This window comes from Falco rusticolus, chromosome 8, assembly GCF_015220075.1.
Source record: "Falco rusticolus isolate bFalRus1 chromosome 8, bFalRus1.pri, whole genome shotgun sequence".
Classification (NCBI taxonomy): Eukaryota; Metazoa; Chordata; class Aves; order Falconiformes; family Falconidae; genus Falco; species Falco rusticolus.
The window spans coordinates 44802579-44818094 of NC_051194.1; the positions used below are offsets into that span (position 1 = coordinate 44802579).

A 15516-nucleotide genomic window follows, 5' to 3' on the forward strand; every position below is an offset into this window, starting at 1 on the left:
GACCTCCTACAAATCACACGTTGTAGGCCTTTAATCAATAATTCTCCTCTCAGTTCAGAAATCATGCCTCAGGCATACAGGAAAAAAAAAAAAGGCTATTAAAGAATTTAGATGATAGAATATTCCTCCTACCCTACATTAATTCTTCAAAACTGTAATGAATCAAATTTTTTTGAAGTACTTAATATTTTAAATTATCTACCTTCAACATTTGATCACTGGATTCTATGCTTTTATGTGGTAACTAGAAGATCCTCTACTATAAGCTGTTTTCCTTCTATATAGGTATTTATAACTATGACCGAGACAACCTGTCATCTTTGCTATGAAGCTAAATTCAGGGGACTCTGCATATCAAAAAGGTAGACTGTAAGGAATAAAATGTTCGTTCTTCTGTCCAAAATGAAAGAACCTACCTCACAAAATTGACAACACAGAGGAGGATCAGTCTGCAACCTTACACAGGGCTATAACCAAGTTAAAACCTTTAACAGCTCGAGCTTGGGCTTGTCACTGTGAGCTCAAACTGTCACCATATTCATTATGTTCCAACAGGGTTCAGCAGGCTCAGTGCAGAGGCAGAACAAGTTCACATTTATTCCTGCAGAATACCCTACATATGGTAAAGGTGGCTTTAGGACTTCTTTGAGATATAGATGCTTACATAAATTTTCACAATTTCATTTGAAAAATAAAGTCTTTTTTAGTTTTGTAAAGATTTGGAATGATACTGACCTTTGTAACAGGATAACAGGTCACTTTCTTTCCAGTAGTTCTCTGGGCCATTTCATTAACTCATATGGTGCAGTGCAGGACTGGGACAAAACTACCAGCAGCTGACAGCACTTCTTTGCCTCACTTCTTTTCTACAGTTGCAGCACAGGTCAGGGAGGTGACATTATGAAGATGAAAGACAATTCATCAGATTGATCAAAAAGACAAAACGGTGGATACTATTTCCACCCGACAGAAAAACCTGTACAATGAGGGTTTTTTAAAAGCAACCTACTGGACATGATTACAGTCAGCAGTATAACTAGGAGAGCTTTTCTGAAAGGAAAGGAAAAAGTGCCAATGAAAAGGAAACAGTGTATGGAGCTATATATATACACCACATCAGTGGAAACTAGCTAGAAACATAGTGCTTTCCTATCAAATAGGAAAAAAATGTCAAAAATCTTACATATATGTCCAAACTGGATTTCAAATAGAAAAACAGAAGTCTTGCCGACAGCTTCCCAGCTTTCCAGACTGCTGTTGCTTTATTAACTGAATCCTATTGAGCTATTTTTGCAAAACGACAAGCACGTTGCCCCTATACTTAATAACAAAATATAAATAAATATATACTGCAAGGATATTTTCAAGAATATCACTGCATGTGCTTTCATACTGTTTAAAAAATATCTGGAGGGTAAATATGATTTTATAACATATATAATGCCTTCTTGCACTATTACTGTCATCTGTATCAATCACCTATACAATTGGAAATTCAGAGATGTCAAATGATGCTACATCAATTAATTATGTAAATGTCACAGGTCATTGCACATCAGTTTTAGGGCACTCTGTTTTGCTTTGTATGACCAACATACCTTATCTCTGGCAAGAGACTTTGTTTTGACATAGTTTCATTTGACAACTCATCAAATGGCTCTTGATTGCTAGACTACCTCATTTTCCTCTTTCTCTGCCTGGCTGTAGCAGTGCCAGCAGGTCTAACTTTGTCCACTGCCAGGTTCAACTGAGGGACTGATGATTGCACTGATGGAACTGACTGTGCTTCTAAATGCAAGGCATTAATTAATTTCTGATGCTTTAGAAGTATAATAAAATCCAACTAATGCTTATTCAAAGATACATCTACACTGGAAAATCACTGCATAATGAAACATGCTAAAAGCCATATACCCAAGTGCTACTCCGCACAACTGCCCATCAAGTGTTTTTAGTGTATACTTAAGCATGGGTTAGCTTCTGCCAGTTTGAGAGGACTCGTATCCTATTTGTAGTAAAAGTAAAAAAGCTAGCCAGAGCGTATAAAAATATGCCATGATTTAAGTGTTGCTTACCAATCATCAGTTGCCTAAGCAGTTGTCTAAGCTGTTGGGATCCAGTTTTGCTAGCTCTCTGGAGCTCTTCCCTTAAAACTACCTTGTTCCATGGCACTTCACAAAACCTGACAGTGCTTCAGTTACTGATACACTGAAACCGCTATTTATCATCCTAGCCAATATTGTCTTGATCTTTTTAATACTAAACTGTCTACCTCTGTCCAACCTATTTTATATTTTTTTTGTAGGACCCATCAGTGAAGAACCATCTTTTTCCTTTTTATTTGTACAGGCACTGTATAGCAAATTCCTTGTTCCTGACTGGGGCCCCTATTTATGTCAGTAATACAAACATACAACAGTAGATAAGGGCCAAAGTATTGATTGCAACTGAGTACTATGACTGAAGATCAGGACTGTATTTCTACAGTAAAAATGTCTGTATATCACCCCAAAGATGAAATTATGAATACATCTGCTTTGCCTAAAATAAACATACTTTCTGGATGAGATTTTTCATTAACACTCCACAAGTCAATGTTGTTTATGAGTGTTATCACACACATGCAGCCATTTGTTATAGAATAAACAAAATGAAAGATCTTTTATGCTTCTCTGGGTCAAAAAGCACTGGCAAAGATGTGCTGCAATTCATTACTATGTTACTGGAAATCTAGTTTTCAGAAACACGGACCCTCCTTTCCGGATATATTGTCAAATCACATGGAATTTTATGTCAGACAGCTTATCAAGTTAGTTTTCACTGACTTGAATATATGCTTACGTTTCTTTACAACAGTGTTTTTCATTAAAGGTTGGCAAAACTATTTAACCATATCTTAACTTCTGCACAGTTCTCACTGCTGGGATATTCTGCTAAAACATTTTGATTCTTCAGAACAGTTTTGTATATGATAAGCCCTAATCCACTATCTTTATGCAGCTGGACACAGGACTGAAAAAAAAAAAAGTTACAAAGCCTTGCAGAATTAACAGAATAGTCCTGCATTCATGTTTTCTATGGGTGCATTCACAAACGTTGCTGAAAATTGATTAAACTAACATATTCTACCTTACAGTAAGGATAAGATGAGCACATGGACAGAAGAACTTCCGTGACATCCTGCCTCTTGTTTCTGACTCTTAACTTCCTCTTTCATCATGGTAATGTAAGTGTCGGCAGGGTTATGTGGTGAACTGTATTGGAATACTGCTCCAGTTCTTCACACGATCACACAAACAACAAACCAAATTAAAAGAGGAACACGGGTGAGAATGGGTGTCCACAGTGAAACCTATATTAGCCAGGAGAGTCACTAAAAGAAATGTTTATGCAAACCATATCCTAAGTTAAAATTACGTATCTTAAAGTAAGCTCGGGGATTCTGTAAAAAGGATCTGTACTTGCTCAATTAAAATTGCATTAAATTTTAATCAGAAGTTTATTTAGTTAAAAATACTTCTTAGTGCAAACAAGGCTTACAAATAAAAGATAAGGAAAGGATGACCTGGATAAAATCACACTTTTTACATTGGCAAAGTCAATCAGGGAACAGTGTTTAAGAGAGAACTGGCACACTGTTTCTAAAATAAATAAAAAAAAATTAAAAAAAGGTCTGTCACAGGTTTCCTGATCATATAAGAAGTAAAACACATGACAGCGAGCCTGCCACTTGAAAGTGTGGCAGAAATACAAATGACAAAGTTTAAAACAAATAGTAAAAGTGTAAAGCCTTTTGTAGTATTCATTTTAACAGATCACATTACCTCTCCAGTGCAGAGACAGAATCTCCTAACATGTTTCTTTTCCAAACAAAACAGCTATCCAAGTAAAAAGACAGTTGTACTGGTTGACCACAGTTTTCAAGGGGACTGTTGACTTGGCATGTGTCCATTTACATGTGTCTACTTTGAAATGCGTTAGGACTTTTTTTTAGAACTGTTGAACATCCATAATTGACTGTTGAGGTCATTATAGTTCTTGGTGTTCATTTTAGCTACAAAATTAGACCCCAAAGTAATACCCTTTGGTCACCAAAAATCATTGTCACTTTGAAAGAAATAATTTCATGATTTTATCCTCACTTACTTATCTCCTATCTCTTTGACAGCTGTTAAAATATATATGTTTTAAATTACTACACTCAACGCTTCAAGTAGAAAAGCTTTTTTGTGACAGGCATTATACATATGTTATTAACATCATCTCTGACTCACATCCAATCTGTTATTATCTTGTTCAGCAGTTCTTTCTATTTGCTATACCATATTAATAGAGGTATAAAAAAAAATCTTTTCTCTCTTCAACTCACTATCCATTGATAATTTCTTTGCTCTGGAGTGGTCTAGCGTGGTGTCCTGGAAGTTGTCAGAGCCATATGCAATACATGTAGGATGTTCCTGCATCAATATATTCTAGCACCGTAATTCTGGCAGGTCCTCCAGTACAAAATCAGTTCTGACTTATGCCTAATACCTTTATACTGTAGCCTCAGAAATGTCTTCCTCCACACTTCCCCAGTTTCCTGACACCTAGTTTCACAGATCTGGTTGTCTTTCTGTTTTTTGCTTTGGACAGCCTCTTTCCACTTCAACCTAAATACAGAATAAAGTATATGTCCATAAATGCTTTTCTCTTTTCCTGTTATTACTGTTACTATTGCAAGCTTGCACATTCAGTAGCATTTTAGAACCTTCTATTCACCTTCCAAGCCATTTCAGCATGTCACAATATTTTTGTTCTTATTTTAATACATTTAGAAAATCAGAACTTCTTTCTTGCATTCAAATGCAAAGCAACAGCAAAGAGAACCTAGCTGTACTTTTAAAAACTCAGAACACCAAAGTCTGATTAGTATTCTGAAAGAAGTCTTTTAAAAAGGGAAATATGGGGAACGTGTACTTTTCTGCACTACAGTACAGTGCACAGGTCTTTGGTGTACTGATGACAGAATCTGCAGATTCCCTTTTAGCTCTCTAGGGAGCCCTACGAATTTCAGATGCAGTAGTCCATGGTTCAATTTCTTGCTGGAATGGATTCTTCACAAGTAGGGATAATCCCTCATTTGATGTTTACTCACTTGGATACATTTCTGTATTCCATAGTGGCCATATCAGGCTTTGCAATGTTTATTTATTCTTGCCAGAATGCACTCCTACATTAGCTGATTTTATTACACTTACATGGTTGAAATGGCACTTTTATTCTATGACCTTCTTTTCATTAGCTTAAAATAACTTTTCAAAACAATTACCTCCAGGCCAATACTTCCCATGTTTGTTCCCAGACTAACAGTCACATCTTTACCATTTTCAGTTTGAAGAGAATGCATTCAGTAGTGCATTCAGTAGCTTTTGAGGATCAGGCTTTCAAATACATATAGATACATTTGCTTTTAAAATATTTATCAATTACAATAGTTTCTTATTCCCATTCAAATTTTTTATTTTTTCCCCTCCTAATTATAAATAAGTAATATATAATAACTCCTCAAACATTGCTTTAAAAAATATTTTGTTTTGAATTTTCTCCTGAAGTTTGTTTCCTCTCTGGTTCTGTTAGAGTTATAAAGTAATTACAGAATCTTTTGACTTGACTCACTATCTGAATTTATTCAATAAAACTAATAATAAGCTCAATATTATATGAATTATGCATAAATTAATATAAATTCTGTATGCATGTATTGATACATTACCTACATTACATAATCATAATTTATATAATAATAAATATATGGTACTATAATATCTCAATTTAAATGTATCTTAATTACATAAAATAGATGTTAACATAATTTTAAATCTATAAAAGCTATATAACTAGCTAAGATTTCAAAAGAATATGCTGTTCTCTAGGTAAATACAGCACGTAGTATAATATATCACACAACGTTATATGATTTCATGGTCAATATAACATTTACCAATAATGCAGTTTAAGGAAACAGATTATTGAGCCTGAAAGACAGCAGATGAAGATGGCAGAAGTAGAAAAATTAGCTTTATGCAGACCTTATGCTGTACCACCTTGCCAGCTTGCGTCATGTACTCTTCAGCTACCACTGAATCTCCTGTGAACAATGGAAGATTCAAAATAAATCCAGATCAGAATAAGCCACAGTTCTTACATTAAAAATTTCTTAGTATTCCCTAATGATTGTATTTTGGGTTATCCACTGTTACTGAACTGGCAAATTTAGTATCGGTTAAGAAAGTTGTAAAGCGTTTCCAACATTTTCTTAGCAGACACTGAATCATAGTTTTCAGTTGCTACAGTACCATACAAAAAGTCTATTTAAAATGTATTTCAGCCCAATGCCTGACATAGCAATTTCTCATCTCTCAGCTTCCTAGTAGCAGCGCTATTCTTCGCAGTGCAGAAACAATTCAAATACACAGAGTCACATCAGCATTCTGTTGAGTCCTACATGTTTCAGCAAATAAACCAAGGTGATCTGACATTCCCTGATATAGCTTAATCTTTTTGGATAAATAAAAAGCCAGTAAACTACAGCATTTGCTTTCATTTTACACAACATTGTGGAATTTATTTTAATAAAATGAACTCCAATATCTAATTGATTGGTTTCCAACAGTAATTTAGAGACAGATTTTCAAAGGCATGAAAGCCTATTAAGAACGCATCTAATTGATGTTCAGAAAGAGTTGAGGACTTGATCCTGCATTCACTGCAGTCAGCAGTGAAATTTCCATCGATTTAAATCAGAACAGGTTCATACCAGCAAAGACTAGCTGCTATTTATGCTTTTCACAATATCCCTTCCATAGCTAGAGATCTTGTCCCATTTTTTTTGCACAAATAATCTACACACTTGATGTGAACCGAAAATGCTAAGAGTGTATATTCATGTAAAAACAAAAGAAGGAAAAAAATACTGATTTTGTACATACACTTGGTATAACTGACCTTATATTATAAAAAAATAAGTCACATTTGCAAAGAAAGGTAATGAAAGTTTCAGCACTGAAGATGAGTGAACACACTGCAAGTGCCACTCAGTTTTATGGTGCCTCTCTTCACTGAAGTTAATTGGATTATTTATGAGTAAAACAATCAAAATGTTGAATACATAGTCTAGTTTCTAGGTATTTAGAAGTAAATGAGTTTCCTATTGAGTAATTATATATAGAACCATTGCTTTACTTCTGCAAAAGTGAGGAAAATGTTATCAAATATTCAGTTCTATCAAATGATGAAATACATTACCAACAAATGAAACATTGTGATCTTATTCTGCTTTATTTAGTAAAGAATTGTACCTGAGTATTTAAAATGTATTACTGTCTAGGGAATAATTGGCTTTTAAGAGAACTGTCACCGATACACGCAAAGACCAAAAAGCAGCAGTAGTGTTAGCATTCCAAATTAATCTAGATGAAACAGTAAGATAATTAGGTGTAAAAATTCACAGTCTTATGTTCAACACAGTAAAGGATCAATTTCATCTAAAGGCAAGTGGAGTGTACACCGTATCATCTGATCCCAAGTAGTGACCTTCTTGATTCAAATGCAAAATGCCTATTCCTATTGCAGATGGAATTTACCAGGACAAAATGTTCAATAGAAAGCTTACATTTCCAGTGGGGCAGAAAGGTATTTGTCAGTGTCTCATTACAGCTTTGCTACAAACATCTTGGATTTCAATTAACTTTGAGACAGAACAGCAATAATCCGGCATTGACACCACAAACCATTCTGCTCCATTATATATGTGGATTTTTGTTTCATTTGCAATAAGCTATTGTAACATTTCCAAAAGAAAAGCAATAGAAAGAAATGAGATTCCAGTCATTTTAATGTCAGAGATATCACTTAGTGATGTCTGATAACTTTGCACCAGGAGGCGAGGGTGACATCATTTACATTTTTTCCAGCATAAATGAAAAGTGTTGAATCCCTTGAACCTTAAGTGTCCCATCAGTTCTTCTACCCTCACTGTCTCACCTCCTGTTATTAACATAGCATATCTGCTCTGACACTTTTGATCATTTTCTATGTAAAGTAATTCTCCTTCTCAATGGAAATTAATATGAAATTTGCTTTAGTACGTTTCAGGGGTTCAAACAATGGTCCATAGAAATCTATACCCTGTAGAGGTCATCTTTTAACTTTACAAATTTAGAATTTGCAGTCATTTAAAATATTTACTTTAAGTATTATTTGGTATTTAAGAAAACTAGTATGTTCTTCTGAGTTAAACATGGATCTAGGAGTTGGAAGGGCAATTTTTAACCATCCCTTGAATATCTGTGACTGTTTTTGAGTTAACTCCTGTAAAAATCTGGATAATATTTGTCACCCTTAATTTATACCTATGTCATGAGGGTAACTCTATCAGCTTGTGAAATATGGCAGGAGGAAAAGCTCAGAAATCATGCAGGTATGATTCATTGTTAATTTCTTTGTTAGTAAAGAAGTTAGATCTCTGCAATCTAGGCCATGCAGATCTGATTTTAATAACACTCAAAATTCTATCTGTTGTCTTCCATTCAAAAAGCTTCCTTTCAAATACCAATTCACATAGCTTTATCTGTAAGAAATATTGAAACAAATATGGTTAATTTGACACATTAAGAAACACAGACTAAGAGAAAATAAAGCTATGTCTGTAACCTAGGAACCACTGGTGGCAAAACACCACTTTTCCTCCTTCGATACCAAGGCGAAGGAGTCTTAAGAAGTGACTTAAGTCACTTGTCCCCACAATTCCAGAGCAAGGACAAGAGCTGGGAGAATGGTCCCTTCGAAGGGGAACTGTTCTACATACTAGACACAACCTGCTTTCTCTCAGAGAATGAAATTCTAAAATATGTTTGATTTATCAGTAAACATTAAAATGATAAATATAAAATTATTAAATCTAATGGGTCTGTATTTTTTACTTCATCTTGCTAATGGGTCTGTATTTTTTACTTCATCTTGAACTCCAAATAGCTGCTTTAAATATAACATTTGGTCAGTAACCGTCTGCAGACATACACAACAAATTAAGCAGGTATCTAGAATGAATTTTTTTCTCACTCCTGAACTACAGCCACCTTTAGGGTAATGAGTAGCAAGAAAAGATGTAATACTTTATAACTATAGTGAAATGAAAGATAATTTTCCTGATTAATGAGACTATTGCTTAAATAGCGCATACTTCCGCTGACTTTAAAAACACCTGTAAGTACATTTTGCTCCTACATACATATCTGTAAATACGTGTTGGAGCTTGCTAGCATTACTACTAGATGCAATACTAACAAAAATAATGTTGTTTAATTTTTGTCATATCGCTATAAAAAATTAGATTTAACAGGTTAGACCCCTGCTTTGTATATGTAATGCAGAACAAAACCTGCCAAATCAAACATGTAGATTTTTTCAAGAATATCTGAACATACTCTATTTCATGCAACATAAATGCAAGTCCACAGCTATAAACATATATTTAATATTTTATTATAATAAAATTAAAAACATTTAAAAAAATATTTTTCTGCAAGTATAATGTAGTTGAAGAACTGAATTTTTTCAAATTGTTTACTTTTTGCAAAGAAGCACAGTTTGGCTGTAAGCCACTAAAGCTGCAAAAGATTCCAGATTGCTGTTTCACAAGAAGGTGTTGCATGAGAAGAATTACATCAGTTTTTCTTTTTTCTTCCTGTACTCACAGCACCTTAGGGAACACAGACTTGGAAAGATATCCAGAGATCTAGTCCAACCTGCATTAGCAGAATCAGTGTACTTTAACATATAATAGCTGTCTAATCGCCTGTTAAAAATACCCAGATAGAAGAGATTCCAGTAGCAAATTTAACAAAACGAAAACACAAACTGTTTTTCTCTAGGATAAACAGGCTCATATCTTATAAAAGTTTTTCTAACAGAAATGAGAGATTTGACTCCATGGAAAACTGAACGCTGACAGACATCAAGACCTGTGATGACTATGCCTATGGTTAAAAGCATTTATTGGATAAAAATTTGCCAGCAGTAGAGTATCCACTTATACACATACATACCAGCAAAATATGTGGGTATTTCCTTATTTGCAGGAAACTGTATACTTCTCTCAGTCTTTAAAAAACTGAAAGCAGCAGCTATTTAAATTTATATTTAACATTATATAATGTGTGCATTTCATTGTCTTATGTTTTTCTTGAGTTTTAAAATCATGTGTCATGGGAAAGATATACACTTAATTAAATCTATACAAGCTCACACATATATGCTCCATTTACAAGCCTTACAGAAGGCCTTTTGCAATTTTTTCTTTTCCTGTCTTAATACAGATGCACTTACCATTAAAAACTAAATAATTACTTTTTTCGTAATTTTTTTTTAAACAAACTACTTGCACAGATAAGACTGTTTCACAAGAAAACACAACCCAAAACACTTGTCAAATAATAACAGGATATTAATGTGGTCAAATTTTTTTCAAGCCAGGTAGAAAGATCAAATTTATCCTGATTTTAAAAAAATCCAACAAACAGGTTAAGACAATATGATGTGTTAGTGTAGAAAACCAATCTATAAATAAAAGTCTGAATCAAATTCAAATATAGTTTAGCTGCAACAGTCTCCACTGACAGTCAGCCAGATTTTCAAAACAGGTTTTCTTACACAAAAACTTGCAAGATTCACAGGATGTCCCTTACAAGCATTCCAAATTACACAAGGCTTAAACACCACTGTTGGCACATTACTTCTGTGAACAACAAGGATGAAGTTCTATCATATTCTGGTAAATATTCAGCCATAGAAGGGCTACTTCCAGTATGGACCAAGTCTCTGTATTGGGTCATGGAACACATCCCTGTTACCTTGTCCCTTCTCACTGCAGTTGCTCTGCCACTTGTGACGTGCCAGCAGGTGCTTACTATAAACCAGATGGCTGCAGTAATTGTTACAGATTTACTATGCCATCCCCTTTGCGCTCAGGTGTTTTATAAAATACAGCCCAGGAGCTTGTGTTCTGCTAGTAACAAATGCATTGCTAACTATCTACTGCCTTGCAACTTGTGTTAGAAGTACAGATTTATTTAAGTTAAAAAGTAGGTGATATTATGAGAAATTTTTTATATTAAAAATTGCTGTTTATGTGTTTGCTCTATAGTTTAATGCCATGTAATTTTTCAGACCTCCCTCCAACACATTGGCAAGTTTCTTAGCAAAGAACAAGAAAAGGAACAAACTCTACCTTTATTTACTTTGCTATTAGCAGTAAAATGACTCCATGGCACCAGTCTTTATTGACTAGAACTGGCTGATGCTGTGAGTCAGTGACTCAACTAACTCTCAGTAGAATGTGAAAACATGAAAAGTTAACTTTACAGGAGAATAAATATTGCTTTATGTAAAGAAGAACAGAAGCTAGGAATCCTAAACTCTAATCTCTGTGGTCTTGTCACTTGAGTCTTTTTAATTCTCTTATTTGTAATTTTTTTGTAATTTGTAAATTAATATGAAGTACTTGATATGGGTAATTGTTCAACATTTCTAGAGTGAGATAATTTGATGTCACTGGATGGAAAGTGCATTCATTTTTAGCAGAAGTTAGTATTTTAGTGTGCCTTTGATCATATTAATTCTAGTCTAAAATATACTTTAAGATTATATGAGATACTCTTTCTGCTTACATACAGAAAAACAATTGAATTCCTAATGAAAAGTTAAAAAAAATCCCCTGAAAAAGTGAACACTTACTCTCTCCCTATTTATCCTATTAGCTTTTTGGCTAGTAACGCTAACATACTACACACAAAAGGAACTCTATCATCTTTATGCATAGCCAAATATATTCTCCCTTTGATGAATACACAAAACTTCCATGAAGCTAAATGGAAGATAGGTGCACAAACTGAGGGTAGAACATAGCCTGGCATACAACGTATCTGAAAACAGTTCTTTTCGCTGATCTCTTGACAGTTTTCATACTCTCTCTTAAAATCATTAGAACTAGTAAAGGTTTTGGTGCATTATAGGATCCCTTAAGAAGCTCTCATTGCCTCCTCTCTTAACCACATAATAGAAAAAAATGAGAATACCATTCACAGACCACACTGAGGAAGGAGAACTTGCACTGGAATTTTTCAGCTGGTAAACCTATTTTCTGTAATGCTTAGTAGTGAATCACTCTTAAGTGCTTGACCATTCACTAGTGTATGTGTTTTGTACCAAAGGTTACCAGATTGCAAAAGTGTTCTCATCTCGGAAAGGACCATCACCTTATTTTCACACAACAGAAAAAACGTATGTTCATCTAGCAGGAACAGGAAAAGGGGGGGTGTGGGGGGTGTGGTGGTGTCTAGAAACCTGTATTAGGATTGCAGCAAATTTTCTAAGGGAAAGGCACAGACTATTAAATGATACCAGAAAAGTTCTGCCTTTATATTCTGGGATGAGATCTTCCTGATGATTTCAGCTCCAGTAAGTCTGTAAGATGGACTTTTATTTTCCTGAAATATGAGAAGAAAAAGTAAATTACAATGGAGCCTTAATGGAGAAGGGTATGCTAGCTGCCTTTTCCCAGACTCTCGTACTGCTAGAGAAGACAGCACAGCAGTGGCAGTTACTTGAGGAGGGAACTGCCCTCTCCAGCATAGATCTTGGGCTCCTGCTACAGAACAAATCACTGTTCTCCAGCAGTACAATGAGATGACAAAGCAAGGTAAGGGCCCACTTGCCTTTGCTATCTACCCTTCTTCTGATTCAGGCAGTACGGAAGTCTAATGTTCTCCAAAAGATAGAAATAGAGGCTCTTCTGAATCAAATGATATCTTCTTGTGTTTAGCCTGGATTCTTGCCCATCTGCAGCAGAGACCTGGTGTATTTTTATCATTCCTTTACATGTCTCAAAATAACTTCTCAATAATACACTACTTCTGTTTACACAGGTACACAATCACTTAAATCTGGTGTTCATGTCTTAACCAAGCTGCGTTCATCCTAGACCCAATGCATAGGATGGGTGCATAAAATGCCCCACAACCTGTTTTCCGAGTCCTAGGTATGGAAAGAGCCCATGTCACAGTACGAGTTCTTCACACTCGCAGAAACCATACAAAATTGGGGTTCACTATACCAAAAGATACTGTCACCAGGAAGCTGAGGCTAGAAGGAAACATTCACTTGCAAACACCTACAAACAGTGTGCTTTCTCAAACCTGTCCTCCCACCATATACCTCATGAGCCTTTCAGCTGATGAAAAGTGTATCAGATTATTTAAACTGCTATTACTTGTGAGATCGATGACTGCTAAAAAATCACAAACGCATTTGTGTACAGCATTCTGTCACTGTTTGTGTACTGCTAAACTGATCCAGATAGAGCGATTTGAAAACTACAGCTAGCCTTTACAAAGAAAAAGGGGGAAGTCAGTGCTGCAAAAATTAGCTATTGTAGTTTCTGGGTTCTAAAATGAAGTGTTGAAGATCAATTTCAAAAATCAATTGGCTAAATTCATTACAAACATGAAATACATTCATAATTTTAAATTTAAACTTGAAAAATATTACTGGAAAGCTTCAGATAAAAAATTCATACTTTATGGCCAAACAAGAAGCATATGTAAAGTACAGAAATAAAACACACATTCCTGTTCTGAGGTGCACACATTCCTGCAAGTGTTGTTAGAAAACTCTGGCAAATAAATTCAAAGACAACAGCTGTTCGTGGAAGTTCATTACTATCATCTTCATATTTCCATCTCTGAAGAAAAATGCAACCTCTTCTCTTGCACATCATACAATTTTCTTTGACAGTTTCACTTAGAGTTTCTCTGAATGGTAACACCCATACTCTCGCAAAAGGCACGGGGGTTATTCAATGATCAGAAGCCATCTAGACAACAGACAGTTTTTCTAATTTTTCTTAAGGTGTAGTACGAATCCTGACTCACACAGAAGACTACAGAGGAGTGAATAATCAGTGCTGATTCCTGCAGCAACTGAAGTTCTCCTGGGAGCTACCTCAGCGAAATACCAAGCAACCTGTTCAGTTTATGGTACCTAACTGCATTGCAGCCTGAGAGATCTTGATTGCAAATGCAGTCTTTTTCCAGTGCTCATGAGTGGGATTTTAGACAGACATAAATGTTTGTAGATCCAGTGATTTTAAAGAAATTATTCCAATTTTTAATAGCAGAAATGTAACCCTCTCTGGAGCTGATAGCTACTGTTTCTAAAAACTAAAAATTTCATAGAGTGCTGTGAACATCTGCCTCACTTGAAGCTGTATGAGTTGTCCATATTAATTCCCCTTTGGTTAGCACAAGTTTTGGAAGATCAGCGGTCTGAGGAACCAAGCTCTCCACTGAGAGAGCAGTCAGCACCACCGGCTCAGCAGGTATGAAAAAAAGGGAGAAAAACCTGACGCGTGTTTCCACAGGATACAAGTGGCAATACACTTACTAACTTAGGAAACCGGGGAGCGGCCAAGTCACTACCCGTCGGTACACGTACCAAAACGAGCCGTTCGCCCGCAGTGGCGCCCGACGGGCAGCGCGGGGTGCGCTGGGCACGCCCCGCCCCGGCTCGCGCCCACCGTCACGCCCCGTCCCGCCGCCCGCCGAGCTCCCCCTGCCGGCACCCACGCCGAGCAGGGCTAGGGTGGGCAGCTTTGTCCCTAGCCCGACACTGACAGTAAATGAGGCTTTAACGCATTTTATCCTCAGGCCACTGAGGCGGTGATGGCCACCAGCCCGCCCAGCCTACGATCGGCAGTTCAGCCAGTGGGGCGCTGGGCCGCCGCGTGTCACCGCTGGGCCGCTGGCACGCCGGCGGCTGCCCGGCACGGAGCCTCGCTCCCCGGGAACCCACACCGAAGGAGAAAGCGAAGCCCCGCACCGGCGTCCCGCCCGGGCTTGCGCTGCCCGGCACCGCCCGCTCCCTCGGGCGCGGGGCGCAGCGAGGCCGCCCGGCCCCCGCCAGGCGACACCGCGAGACCCCGACACGGCCACTGCCCCCGCGCTGCCGCTCGCTCCCCCCAGACTACAGTTCCCATCATGCAACGCGGCCCGCCCCACACTCACGCGGCAGGGCGCTGGGGCCGGGGCCCTCCCAGCGGGGCGCGCTGCAGGTTGGGCGGCGCTGCTCTGCGCCGCGCGGCGGCGTCTGGGTGCCAGGCCTCTGGCGGCGCCCCGCTGCCGCGTCCCCCTTCGCCCGCGTCCCCCGCGCGAGTTCCTGTCAGATCGCTCTCCCTGACGGCGCGAACGAGCGGGGCGTTGGTGGCTGAGCGCTCCGCGTACTGTACGGGCCACTGTGTACTTCCGCGGTTCCTGTAAGTTCCTGCGCATCCCGCAACGCTTTCGGAGCTGGTGTGATCCTCGGCGCCCGCCGTAGGCTGCCGCTTGTCAGCTGCCGGCGCCTTTGTGAGGCGGCGGAAGCGGGGAAGGGTGCTGCGGCCGAGGGGCGCTTGGAGCGGAAGGCGGTCCCGTTGCCAGGTGC

The 15516-nt window shown here is 37.7% G+C and overlaps 1 protein-coding gene and 1 long non-coding RNA gene across 5 annotated transcripts in view; one reads left to right on the forward strand and one right to left on the reverse strand.

Moving 5' to 3' along the window:
- Positions 1 to 741: 741 nt before the first annotated feature.
- LOC119152577 lies at positions 742 to 15212 on the reverse strand. Of its 2 annotated transcripts, none has more exons than XR_005105811.1 (5): positions 15102 to 15212; positions 12442 to 12527; positions 6072 to 6130; positions 4534 to 4652; positions 742 to 866 (listed from the first exon to the last, which is right to left on the reverse strand). It is a non-coding gene; the product is annotated as an uncharacterized LOC119152577 (long non-coding RNA). The 2 variants fall into 2 exon arrangements; XR_005105812.1 differs by lacking the exon at positions 742 to 866 and adding an exon at positions 3138 to 3278.
- DYNC1I2 (dynein cytoplasmic 1 intermediate chain 2) overlaps positions 15209 to 15516 on the forward strand; it is a 30290-nt gene continuing 29982 nt past the window's right edge. The window contains exon 1 of one of the 3 annotated variants that reach the window (XM_037398052.1): positions 15209 to 15349. The gene's annotated coding sequence lies outside the window, so the exon portion shown is untranslated. Of the gene's footprint in view, positions 15513 to 15516 lie in introns of all 3 variants that reach the window. The other 2 variants (XM_037398055.1, XM_037398051.1) reach the window with 2 other exon arrangements.